Below are 14094 nucleotides of genomic sequence, written 5' to 3'. Positions count from 1 at the left end.
CATCAACACAGTCAGAATGGATGGGGGAATCACTCCTGCCGCACAACTGTGTTCTGCCAACAGGAAGCCTTCCCTGCCAGCAGAACACTGATCACTGTTAGCTGTTATAGACCTCCAGCAGTGATCGAATGCAAAAAGTCCCAGAGGATGGTTGTACTGAATGTGATTGACGGATCAACTTCAGTACAACCAGCCTGCCCATAGATGGGTCAGATCTCGGCTGGTCCTTACTAAACCTGTCCATATTTGATCCACTTATGGCCAGATGTAGAAAAAGTCTAATTTATTGCTGATAACAGAGAAGATCCGAAGATTTAGACAATTGAATGTTAATCTGTCCCAGAATATGATTGTCTCAGTCAGTCCTGTTATACTCACTGTAATTCCTCTATCCGGCTTGTTGTCAGAGCCGCCATCAGATCCCTGAAATGAGGACCCTCCAGATTGTTCACAGACAGGTCCAGTGTCCTCAGTGTCGGGTTATTTCTTATTCCAAATGCCAGGTGGGGGCAGGAACTGTCTGTCAGGTGATTAGAGGACAATTTATAGAAGAAGAGAAGAATGTTACCAGAAGGAAATGAATCCCCCCCCCCATACCCCCCCCCCCCAGAATGAATGGAACTATTCTCTACATGGATGGAACTCATTTCTCTTTATTGGAATCATTTATATTCAATCACTTTATAAATCTCCAGGAAATAGAATTTTCTAAGACAAATGTTATAATGGAGTAGACCCCCCAATATTGTCCTCCATGTGTAGAGACGGTGATATCTCCATACACAGGATGAGCACAGAATACCACTGACATGACTCGTATTGTGCTATCATCTCCTTGTGTATGGAGCATGAATGGGATCAGCAGACAGTGTGAGGCCGGAATCAGCATTGCTAGTGATTGGACGGGAGGATTGTATCTGATATTCTATTTATCTCTGCTGATCAGAGCTCTGTACTCATAGGACGTAATGGCGCTAGGTAACAAATGTTCAGTAATGGGGAGATCTTCCGGAACTGAATAGCACGCCAGATGAAAAGAATGTGTTTGATGCTCTGATTAAGATCAGATTCTCCCATGTATGAGCATCTTTAATGTCATCTACAGTTGCAAGAAAAAGTATGTGAACCCCTTGGGATTATGTGGAGTTTTGCATGAATTGGCTATAAAATGTGCTCTGAACGTCATCTAAGTCACAACAATAGAAGAACACAGTCTGCTGAACATAATACTACACAAACATTAGATGTTGCCATGGTTTAATTGCACATAACATGTAAACACAGTGCAGGAAGGAAAAAGTATGTGAACCTTTGGACTTAATAACTGGTTGACCATCCTTTGGCAGCAATAACCTCAACCAAACATTTCCTGTAGTTGCAGATCAGACCTGCACAACGATCTGGAGTCATTTTGGACCACTCCTCTTCACAAAACTGTTTCAGTGTAGCAATATTCTTGGGATGTCTGGTGTGAATCGCCCTCTTAAGGTCATGCCACAGTATTTCAATCGGGTTGAGGTCAGGACTCTGACTGGGCCACTCCAGAAGGCGTATTCTGTGCTGTTGCAGCCATTGTTTTGTTGAATTACTTGTATGCTTTGGGTCATTGTCCTGTTGCATCACCCATCCTCTGCGGAGCTTCAGTTGGCGGACAGATGGTCGTACGTTTTCCTGCAAAATGTCTTGATAAACTCTGGAATTCATTTTCCCATCAATGACAACAATCCGTCCAAGCCCTGAGGCAGCAAAGCAGCCCCAAACCATGATGTTCCCTCCGCCATGTTTCACAGTGGGGATGAGGTTTTGATGTTGGTGTGCTGTGCCTTTTTTTCTCCACACAGTGTTGTGTGTTCTTCCCAAACAACTCAATCCTGGTTTCATCTGTCCACAGTATATTTTGCCAGTAGTGCTGTGGAACATCCAGGTGCTCTATTGCAAACTTGAAACGTGCTGCAATATTCTTTTTGGACAGCAATGGCTTCCTCCGTGGTGTCCTCCCATGTACTCCATTCTTGTTTAATGTTTTCCTTATTGTAGATGTGTCAACAAAAATGTTAGCATGTGCCAGAGATTTCTGTAGGTCTTTAGTTGACACTCTGGGATTCTTCTTTACCTCATGCAGCATTCTGCGCTGTGCTCTTGCAGTCATTTTTACAGGACGACCACGCCTAGGGAGAGTAGCAACAGTGCTAAACTTTCTCCATTTGTAGACAGTGTGTCTTACCGTGGACACATGAACATCAAGGCTTTTGGAGATACTTTTGTAACCCTTTCCAGCTTCATGCAAGTCAACAATTCTTGATCGCAGGTCTTCTGAGAGCTCTTTTCTGTGGGGCATGGTTCACATCAGACAGTGCTTCTAGAAACCAGTAAACCCAAAACAGGTGTGTGTTTTTTAAGGGCAGGACAGCTGTCAGCAACACATCCAATATCATCACACTGATTGGAGTCAAGGTTGGCTCACTCCTGGCTCCAATTAGCTCTGGGAGAAGTCATTAAGCTAGGGCCTCACATAATTTTTCCTCCCTGCACTGTGAATGTTTACATGTTATGTGCAATTAAACCATGGCAACATCTAATGTTTGTGTAGTATTATGTTCAGCAGACTGTGTTCTTCTATTGTTGTGACTTAGATGACGTTCAGAGCACATTTTATGCCCAATTCATGCAAAACTCCACGTAATCCCAAGGGGTTCACAGACTTTTTCTTGCAACTGTATTTATACAGATAGCAAACTAAATGTAGAGTGTTACTAAATCCCAGACCCCGCATTCACCATATCCGCTCTCCACGGACCCCGCATTCACCATATCCGCTCTCCACGGACCCCGCATTCACTATATCCACTCTCCCCGGACCCAACATTCACTATATTTGCTCTCCCCAGACCTGGCTTTCACTATATCCACTCTTCCCCGGACCCAACATTCACTTTATCCCCTCTCTCCGGACCCCGCATTCATTATATCCGGTCTCCCCGGACCCTGCATTCACCATATCTGGTCTCCCCCAGTACACACAACATGGAAATGCAATGATTTTAGTAATATAAACTGCTAAATACCTTTTCTCATCAGCAGTATATAGCAGTCTTTTGACTTCTATCAATGTCCAGCAGAGCACTGGTTAAAGCTTGTAGGAGGAGTTTTCCTTCTGCTCTAGGAGGATGCAGAACCCTTGATCTCGGTCTGGACAGTGCTGATTGGCCCAGTGCTGATCACATGCACCTTCCCAAAAAAAAAAAACCTCTCTAGCAATACACACTAAACTGACCATGTGCAAAATGCCTATGGTTCAGTCTGTCTTATCAGAAGATAAGAGGTAGTTGCTTGAAAAAGGGGAGGAACAGAGCAGAAAGGATCAATCTTTTTACACAATGCAGAGGATTAACCCCTTAGGTTCCACAGTGAGTATAACAATCATGCTTTACTGCATCTACAGACTGATTGTACTGTTGTGGGTTTAGTAACACTTTAACCAATACATGCCCGGCCAATAGCCAAAAGGCGGACGGCAAAATGTATTGGATTTCCGGGTTGGGCGCCACATGGCGTCCTCCCGCACATGTGCACTGGCGCGATCTGTCACCGGACGTGTACCTCGGACATGTTCGATGACAGATCTGAGTATCGGCCCCGTCGCCGGTACCATGTGACCTGCTGTGACCAATCACATGACAGTTGTATACAATGGATGGCTTCATTGATGCCATCCATTGTATACTACTGTCTAGCTGTGAATGGTCACAGCTAATCACATGCACATGTCATGTGATTAGCTGTGGCCAAATCACAGCTAAGCACAAAAAAAAAAAAACCCTGAATGAATCGATGTCATTCAGGTAAATGCTTGCTTATAGCAAAGTAATTCTTGCTATAAGTAAATTTTGTAAAAAACAAAAAAAAAACATTATACTACTTTGGACATAGTGAAATATGAAAAAAAATGTAATAAAAAATTAAAAATAAAAAAAATATATTTTTTTTTCCATACTGTCACCAGTCAGTGTCCCTGATCACCGCCATGCCAGTTATATGAAGACGCTGTACTGCACTGGTGACAGTATGTAAAAAAAAAATAGTGAAAATACTTTTTTGCATTTTTTCATTTTCTGAAAAATTATGACAAAAAAATATACAACTTCAAAAAACTCGCCATGCCTCTTATGAAATACGTTGGACTGTCTACTTTGCAAAAAGGGGTCATTTGGGGGATATCTGTACCGTTCTGACATTTGGGGGATATCTGTACTGTTCTGACATTTGGGGGATATCTGTACTGTCCTGACATTTGGAGGGATATCTGTACTGTCCTGACATTTGGGGGATATCTGTACTGTTCTGACATTTGGGGGATATCTGTACTATTCTGACATTTGGGGGATATCTGTACTGTCCTGACATTTGGGGGGATATCTGTACTGTCCTGACATTTGGGGGATATCTGTACTGTTCTGACATTTGGGGGATATCTGTACTGTCCTGACATTTGGGGGGATATCTGTACTGTCCTGACATTTGGGGGGATATCTGTACTGTCCTGACATTTGGGGGATATCTGTACTGTTCTGACATTTGGGGGATATCTGTACTGTCCTGACATTTGGGGGATATCTGTACTGTCCTGACATTTGGAGGGATATCTGTACTGTCCTGACATTTGGGGGATATCTGTACTGTCCTGACATTTGGGGGGATATCTGTACTGTCCTGACATTTGGGGGATATCTGTACTGTCCTGACATTTGGAGGGATATCTGTACTGTCCTGACATTTGGGGGATATCTGTACTGTTCTGACATTTGGGGGATATCTGTACTGTCCTGACATTTGGGGGGATATCTGTACTGTCCTGACATTTGGGGGGATATCTGTACTGTCCTGACATTTGGGGGGATATCTGTACTGTTCTGACATTCTTGGACCTCAAGAAATTAGATTGGCCGTCAGTACTTCAGGATTGATCAATATTCAGATCTATACCATAGTTTGTGAACTCTATAACTTTCCTACAAACTAAAAAATACATCCTAATTTGGGTTATTTTCACCAAAGACATGTAGCAGAAGACATCTCGGCCTAAATTCATGAAGAACAATTATTTATTTGCAAACTTTTATAACAGAAACAAAGAAAAACGTGTTTTTTTTTCAAAATTTTCGGTCTTTTTTTGATAATTTAGCAAAAAATAAAAACCCCGGCAGAGATTAAATACCACCAAAAGAAAGCTCTATTTGTGCGAAGAAAATAATACAATTTTAGTTTGGGTACAATGCTGTATGACCGCGCAATTGTCATTCAAAGTGTGAGAGCGCTGAAACCTGAAACATGGCCTGGGCAGGAAGGGTGAAAATTGCCCGGTATTGAAATGGTTAATATTTACATTTTATAGTCTATAGGGTCACCATGTTACCATCTGATATTATGCTGTTTGTACAACTTTATATCATATGAGGACCTACCCAATGTATCCAGTCAGTTTGTATCCAATTAGGCAATGGAGGTAAAGAAGATTGTAAGATCAGATTGTACTGTGTGTGGGGAGCTTTAAGTAAGCTACAGACTATACAAAATTCTTTCCTTCCACTACGGGTGGAAAGAAAGACAATTGCTCAATCCCCCCATCAACACAGTCAGAATGGATGGGGGAATCACTCCTGCCGCACAACTGTATTCTGCCAACAGGAAGCCTTCCCTGCCAGCAGAACACTGATCACTGTTAGCTGCTATAGACCTCCAGCAGTGATCGAATGCAAAAAGTCCCAGAGGACGGTTGTACTGAATGTGATTGACAGATCAACTTCAGTACAACCAGCCTGCCCATAGATGGGTCAGATCTCGGCTGGTCCTTACTAAACCTGTCCATATTTGATCCACTTATTGTCAGCTGTAGAAAAAGTCTATGTGACGGAAGCGTAGGCAGGACAGAACACACAAAGAAGATGGGGAACACACAAAGCTTTATTGAACTATGAAAGACAATCAGGACAGTTCATGGCACTCCGCGACATGTGGCCTGTAGGGACACCCACGGAAAGCGGGCTCACGGGGACTCAATGGGACCTTGGCGATAGGGTCTGACCTTAGCACAACACCCACACAGCTTTCTAGAGACAACATCAGGCTCAAGGGGACTCAGCGGGACCTTGGCTGTGGAGTCTAGTCTCAACACAGCTCCCACACAGCTTACTAGGGACAACATCAGGCTCACGGGGACTCAGAAGGAACTTGGCTGTGGAGTCTGGTCTCAGCAGCTCCCACACAGCTTGATAGGGACAACATCAGGCTCACGGGGACTCAGTGGGACTCTGACTGTGGGGCTGGCCTCAGCGTAGCTCCCACACAGCTTTCTAGGGACAACAGGCTCACGGGGACTCAGCAGGACCTTGACTAGGGGGGCTGACCTCAGCACAGCTTCCACCAGGCTTTCTAGGGACATCAGGCTCACGGGGACTCAGCAGGTAGCGATGGCTCACGCACTCAAGGGGGCAGTCCAGGTAGCTATACCCCGGGCACGCCATGGGGCAGTTCAAACAAGGGTAGTCTGAGCACGCAATAGGGACAGTTCATGACAAGGGTGGTCTGTGCGCACAATAGGGACAGTGCATGACAAGGGTGGTCTGTGCGCACACTAGGGACAGTGCATGACAAGGGTGGTCTGTGCGCACACTAGGGACAGTTCATGACAAGGATGGTCTGTGCGCACACTAGGGACAGTTCATGGCTTCTAGGGACATTCACGATAGGCGTCTTGCAGATGCTCAGCAGCAGGCGGCTTCCAGGGAGGAAGGTGGCTTGCGGACGCTTGGCAGCAGGCAGCTTCCAGGGACAAAGTGGTCAGCAGACAGGGCGGCTTCCCAGGGACCCTCAGCAACGGACAGCGGCCCTCACAGCGGCCGGCTTTTCCGGGACAGCAGCGATTAGCAGGCAGGGGCCCTCACAGCAGCCAGCTTTTCCAGGGACAGCAGCAATTAGGCAGGGGCCCTCACAGCGGCTAGCTTTTCCAGGGACAGCAGTGATTAGCAGGCAGGGGCCTTCACAGCGGCCAGCTTTTCCAGGGAGAGCAGCGATTAGCAGGCAGGTGACATCGCAGCGGCCAGCTTGCCAGGAACAGCAGCAGGAGTCCTGGCTGTGGGATCTGACCTTTTAGGAGGGGGCTCCTGCAGAGTGCTCAGCGGCGATGGCTGCGGAGGCCCGGTCCCCACCCGGACCTCCCACAACAGCGGTGGCGGCGGGCCGAGAGGGAGCAGCCATACAACGCAGGAGGAAGAGACCGGCCGGCTCCCGCGCCGGCCTTTTAAACTGCCCCGGACGCTTCCGGGTTGCCCCAGCAATGGCTGGCCCAGCACCGCTTTGCCGGGGCAATGAAGCACGCCACCTTGACTCTGGCCGCGCTTCTTGTGAGCGCGGCCTTTGTCACCAGTGGGCGCAGAGCACGGGAAGCCAGCTGTGCCCGTGCTGCGTCCACCGGGGCGCGCGGAGACATCTCGGCGGTCTGCTGCTGGGGTCTCCTGGTGGGGGGGTTCACAGCTCCGCCGCCTAGATTGCCGGATGAGCTGTGATCCTCACCGCAGGGGTCCCCTCCCCTCATCCTGCACAGCCTATCTTCAGAGGCTGTGTGCAGGATGAGGACGCGGTGAGGGGGGAAGGTGAAGGCACAACGTGACAGTCTAATTTATTGCTGATAACGGAGTTAGAGAAGATCCGAAGATTTAGACAATTGAATGTTAATCTGTCCCAGAATATGATTGTCTCAGTCAGTCCTGTTATACTCACCGTAATTCCTTTATCCGGCTTGTTGTCAGAGCCGCCATCAGATCCCAAAAATGAGGACCCTCCAGATTGTTCCCAGACAGGTGCAGTGTCCTCAGTGTCGGGTTATTTCTTATTCCAGATGCCAGGTGGGGGCAGGAACTGTCTGTCAGGTGATCATAGGACAATCTGTAGAAGAAGAGAAGAATGTTACCAGAAGATAATGAATTTTTATCTGATATTCTATTTATCTCTGCTGATCAGAGCTCTATACTCATAGGGAGTAATGGGGAGACCCCCTGACACTGAATAGTAGATGTGTAGTAATGGGGGATCTCCTGACACTGAATAGTAGATGTGTAGTAATGGGGGATCCCCTGACACTGAATAGTAGATGTGTATTAATGTGGGATTCCCTGACACTGAATAGTAGATGTGTAGTAATGGGTGATCCCCTGACACTGAAAAGTACATGTGGAGTAATGGGGGATCCCCTGTGTCAGGGATCCTGTTGCCATGCAGCCGTGCGACGGATCCCCTCGGGCCGTGGCGGTGCGCAGGAGCGTGCGCCTGCACATGCGCAGTAAGTGTACACGTCACACGGGGCAGGCTATTTAAACCTGCAGAACAGTAAAATCAATGCCTTTTGGTCTACAACGTTTCTGCACTATTACCTGATCCTGTTGTATTCTGATCTGACCCTGCTAGTGATAGCCGCCTCTGAACTCCGCCTGCTTAATACTGACCCGGCTTGTCTGACTCTTCTATATCCACTTACCTGCACCTGGCTCACATCCTGATGGCTGCCATATTTACCTGCCGCTGTACCCACGGTCTTCCACCTGGCCTGCATCCTGGTCACCGCCATACCTGCCTGCCACTGCATCCACTCTCCGGTGTCCGGTCCCAGTCTGCATCCTGATTGCCGCCATACCTGCCTGCTGCTGCACCTACGTTCCTGCACCCGCACCTGGCCTGCATCCGGATCTCCTGGGTCTCCAGCTACCTGCCGCCAGATCCACTCGGCACTCGTGCCACTCCTGGTTCTGCACCCTCTATTCCCACTATCAGGGGCTCCGACCGGGAGCCGCAAGAGGACACCCTCTCTCCACGTCAGGCTCCCCAACCAGGTACGTGACACCCTGACACTAAAATTGTAGATGTGTAGTAATGGGGGGACCCCCTGACACTGAATAGTAGATTTTTAGTAATGAGGGGATCCCCTGACACTGAATAGTAGATGTGTAGTAATGGTGGATCTCCTGACACTGAATAGTAGATGTGTAGTAATGGTGGATCTCCTGACACTGAATAGTAGATGTGTAGTAATGGGGGATCTCCTGACACTGAATAGTAGATCTGTAGTAATGGGGGATCTCCTGACACTGAATACTAGATGTGTAGTAATGGGGGGATCCCCTGACACTGAATAGTAGATGTTTAGTAATGATGGGACCCCCTGACACTGAATAGTAGATGTGTAGTAATGGTGGATCCCTGACACTGAATAGTAGATGTGTAGTAATGGTGGATCCCTGACACTGAATAGTAGATGTGTAGTAATGGGGGGATCCCTGACACTGAATAGTAGATGTGTAGTAATGGTGGATCCCTGACACTGAATAGTAGATGTGTAGTAATGGTGGATCCCTGACACTGAATAGTAGATGTGTAGTAATGGTGGATCCCTGACACTGAATAGTAGATGTGTAGTAATGGGGAACCCCTGATACTGAATAGTAGATGTGTAGTAATGGGGGGATCCCCTGACATTGAATAGGGGATGGTTGTGTCAGACAAAACAGCTCTGTATGAGGCTTTGGCTGATTTCTGTATTAGGATTAGATTCCTGTACGTATGTCCGCATATAATTTTATATATTTTCATAAATACCAGACTAAATGTAATTTGTAAATGTATAACAGTTTTACAAAAATACTTTTTTTACAGCTCATAACAGAGTTAAATAAGATTTTAAGATTTAGACAACAGTCATGTATTGGCTGCTTAGGGATTCCAAAACTTAGATCAATTATGTTTACAATATCAGAATTGTTTTATAGTTGGATCTGTCCCAGAATATGATGGTCTCAGTCAGTCCTGTTATACTCACTGTAATCCCTCTATCCGGCTTGTTGTCAGAGCCGCCATCAGATCCCTGAAATGAGGACCCTCCAGATTGTTCCCAGACAGGATCAGTGTCCTCAGTGTTGGGTTATTTCTTATTCCAAATGCCAGGTGGGGGCAGGAACTGTCTGTCAGGTGATTAATGGACAATCTGTAGAACAGAAAAATGTTACCAGATGGAAATTACCCCCCCTCAGGAATGAATGGAACAATTCTCTACATGGATGGAACTCATTTCTCTTTATTGGAATCATTTATATTCCATCACTTTATAAATCTCCAGGAAATAGAATTTTATAAGACAAATGTTATAATGGAGTAGACCCCCCAATATTGTCCTCCATGTGTAGAGACGGTGATATCTCCATACACAGGATGAGCACAGAATACCACTGACATGACTCGTATTGTGCTATCATCTCCTTGTGTATGGAGCATGAATGGGATCAGCAGACAGTGTGAGGCCGGAATCAGCATTGCTAGTGATTGGACGGGAGGATTGTATCTGATATTCTATTTATCTCTGCTGATCAGAGCTCTGTACTCATAGGAAGTCATGGGGAGACCCCCTGACACTGAATAGTAGATGTGTAGTAATGGGGGATCCCCTGACACTGAATAGTAGATGTGTAGTAATGGGGGATCCCTGACACTGAATAGTAGATATATAGTAATGGGGGGATTCCTGACACTGAATAGTGGGTGTAGTAATGGGGAGACCACCTGACACTGAATAGTAGATGTGTAGTAATGGGGGGATCCCCTGATATGATGTGTAGTAATGGAGGATTCCTGACACTGAATAGTGGATAGTTGTGACAGGAAGCTCATATGAGGCTCTTATTGCCAGTGGCGTAGCATGAGGGGGGAGCAGCTGACGCAGTCGCCCTATGCACAATATTTACTGGCGCGCAAAAATGAGTCCCTGGCCAGCGCCCGGGTGACATTGCATCGGCTGCAGAGACCCAAGGGCAGCACATTACTCTCACCATTCAGAGCAATTCTTGCCGGTGACACAGGCAGCTCCTCGGACAGAGTTGGGGGAAAATGGGAGGTGGGGGAGGCCATTATCTCTTGAAGTGGAGGCAGCAGCTTGTTCCTGGCCATCGTGCGGTGAGCAGTACTGAGCAGGTCTGTGCAACTGCAACATACTACAAATAATGACAGGAGTATAATGAGATGTGGGGGCAGGGACCCCACCCAACCCCATCACCTGTCATAGAGGGATCAAATTCTCCATCCACAGCTATGCCATCCTGGACATCCCAGTACACTGCACAGCACACCTCCACTACAAGGCAGGTCTCCTCTTCTAAGCCAGGATCCATGCAGGATGAGAGGGCACTCACTTCTGCTCTCCAGTACAGGCACCCAGAAGAGGGGCTGCATGTGCACAATACACACATACATGATACACACATATGATACATGCACACTGCGCAAACACTGTGCACACAATCCACACACGATACACACAACTCCTGCTGACACCACCAGTGAAGTAGTAGGTATGCCTCCCACTATGTCTGCTGGGGTGGATGGCTTGGGTTCCGGGGTTCCTTTCCTTGAACTCTCTGTGCTGCCATCAGGGTGGACTGGTCGAAACACCTGGCACCATCTCATTTTAGTAGAGGAAAAATTCCTTTTTTCCATTCTGTCAGTATCAAAACATTCAGAACATTTGGAAAACTTCTGATGTCGAGGATTCCCACACCCTGATCAGGGATGCAGGCTGTCAGCATCTGCTCGACCCGCTCTTCAGTCCAGTCATCTCCAGGGAGGCTCAGCACCACACACCATTCTGGCATTCTCCTCTTGGCACCAGGCAGTGATCTGTGTGGGTTCCATTCTTTCTTCCTGGGGTTCTGTAAGGGAATTCCTGTACGGCAACTGGCATAGAAATGAGCATAGGCTCAAGCATGCGCGCAAGAACGCGCGGGAGCGTGCGCACTGTTTCTGTCACCAGACAGACTATTTAAAGGAGGCTCCTACTCTGTCAGTGCTGACTGGTCTTAAGCTAACTTTTTGTTTCCTGCTGTATCCAGTGTGTATCAGTTACTGACCCGGCTTGCCATTGACCTGCTCTTGGATCCTGTTTAAGCTTCTGCTCATCGGTTTCTGATCCTGGCTTCCTCCTGACCACGTCTCTGTCTGATGTTCCGGTACCGCATCGCCTGCTCGTTCCTGACCCTGTCTATTACTCTGACTACGCTTCTGGCTCCAATTTTGGCTCTACAGTCCTGCCGAGTGCCTGTCCTGTCTGTCATTACATCAGCTACGGTTGTCACGGTGTGTTCCGGCTCACGCTTATCAGAGGTTCCGGCAAGCCACGTACACAGATCTTGCAGTTCCAGTGGAGCACGTCTTTAACCTCAGCTGGCTGTCCCGGCATCAACTGGATGCCCATCCAGCCGCAAGTTCCACAACCAATATCCACAGGCACTCGTGTTCCTCCTGTCCCTCGGCACCATCTGTTTCACCTTCAGTGTGGCCTGGGTTGGAGATACAAGAGAGGCTGACCTCGTCAATTCAGACTTCTATCAGGTACGTGACAGGTTCACAGACTCTCTGGACAGGGAAATCCTGGACAATCCCCCACATGTAGCACTACCCCCTTAGGAGTTGCTGAATTGTTTTAGGGGTCCCTGTGGATCTGGACCCCACTCTGAAAGCCCAACCCCCGCTGACATCGCAGTACACTCTTAACTGAAATAAATCACCACCAGAAAATACTCACACCGACTGAAGTAAACTAGTAAGAGGTTTATAGCAAATTTCAATATGGCTTGGTTACACAGCATAAACAGAATTAGAATGTGTAAAATTAATTATTACTTGTGTTGATTTGAACTTAAGGAAAACTAACCCACTAGTTTTCAGAAACTAACCCAATACCTTAAACCTGTGGTGGTCTTACAGTCACCAGTGAGCAGCTAGGACTATCATACAGGTAGACTAGCTCACTTTGGGCCCTCAGGACCTGATGGCAAGGAGATAGCCTTAAATAAGGAAAAGAGCTCTTTACCCCAAAACAATCATTGTTCTTTAAAGGCAATGAAGAGTCTTCTACGCACGTGATGGGGCCCAGTTTGTGCACTGTGAAGAGAAGTGTGGACTGTAACTCTCTGAGGAACAGTGTAATAACACTCCCCCTGCAAGCAGTAATTTTACAAATATAATGTTCTTTTAGGGCACTAGTCACTTCCGAGTATAAAGCAAGAAGTGGCCAATCTGGTAAAAGTAAGAAAAATTAATAATAGCGCCTATGGTCAAAATTATATCTCACTAATAGTGTACCAGCTGCAAAAATTCACCATATATAAAGTGTACAGACTCACAAAAAAAATTTTGCGCTAGTAAATAAATATAAATATATAAATAATCATCAAATCATAAGTCCAGCAAAAAATATCACAAAAAATATATATATAATAAAAAACTTTAAAGTGCAAAAAAAAAAAAAACTTTTGTGCAAAAAAATGTCTTAAATATGAAAAAATTCCACCAAAAACCTTGATAATAGCAGATCATCCATAAATGAATCTTCAGAAACGGAAACTTTGCAACACATCGATCCTCGTCGATCGAAATAACAGGATGAAAAACCTTGTATTTAATTGGAAATCCACTTCTCCAATAGATAAAGAACCACCTTCAAACGTATCCATGAGGGGAAATGCCAAGCACTCGGGAGAAACAGAAAGACTTCATGGTGCAATATTATAAAAACCAATTCCTTTATTAGGTACTCATTGCACTTACTCAAGAGGTGTCCCAGCCGACACCAGCATCAACAGCATAACAGCAAACACATAAACGAGCCTGGTTACTCAGCACATGCGCAGTAGCTGGTAGCCAAAAACGTAATAACGTCACATCAATCAAGCTCCGCCCTACGCGTTTCGTCATCGACGTCCTCACGTTCCGCTCCGTGAGGCCGTCGATGACGAAACGCGTAGGGCGGAGCTTGATTGATGTGACGTTATTACGTTTTTAGCTACCAGCTACTGCGCATGTGCTGAGTAACCAGGCTCGTTTATGTGTTTGCTGTTATGCTGTTGATGCTGGTGTCGGCTGGGACACCTCTTGAGCAAGTGCAATGAGTACCTAATAAAGGAATTGGTTTTTATAATATTGCACCATGAAGTCTTTCTGTTTCTCCCGAGTGCTTGGCATTTCCCCTCATGGATACGTTTGAAGGTGGTTCTTTATCTA

Source organism: Staurois parvus, unplaced genomic scaffold (assembly GCF_062004578.1).
Source record: "Staurois parvus isolate SC_StPar_1 unplaced genomic scaffold, SC_StPar_1.0 ptg001142l, whole genome shotgun sequence".
Classification (NCBI taxonomy): Eukaryota; Metazoa; Chordata; class Amphibia; order Anura; family Ranidae; genus Staurois; species Staurois parvus.
The sequence above is the reverse complement of the archived record's forward strand: the minus strand, read 5'-3'. Positions refer to the sequence as shown.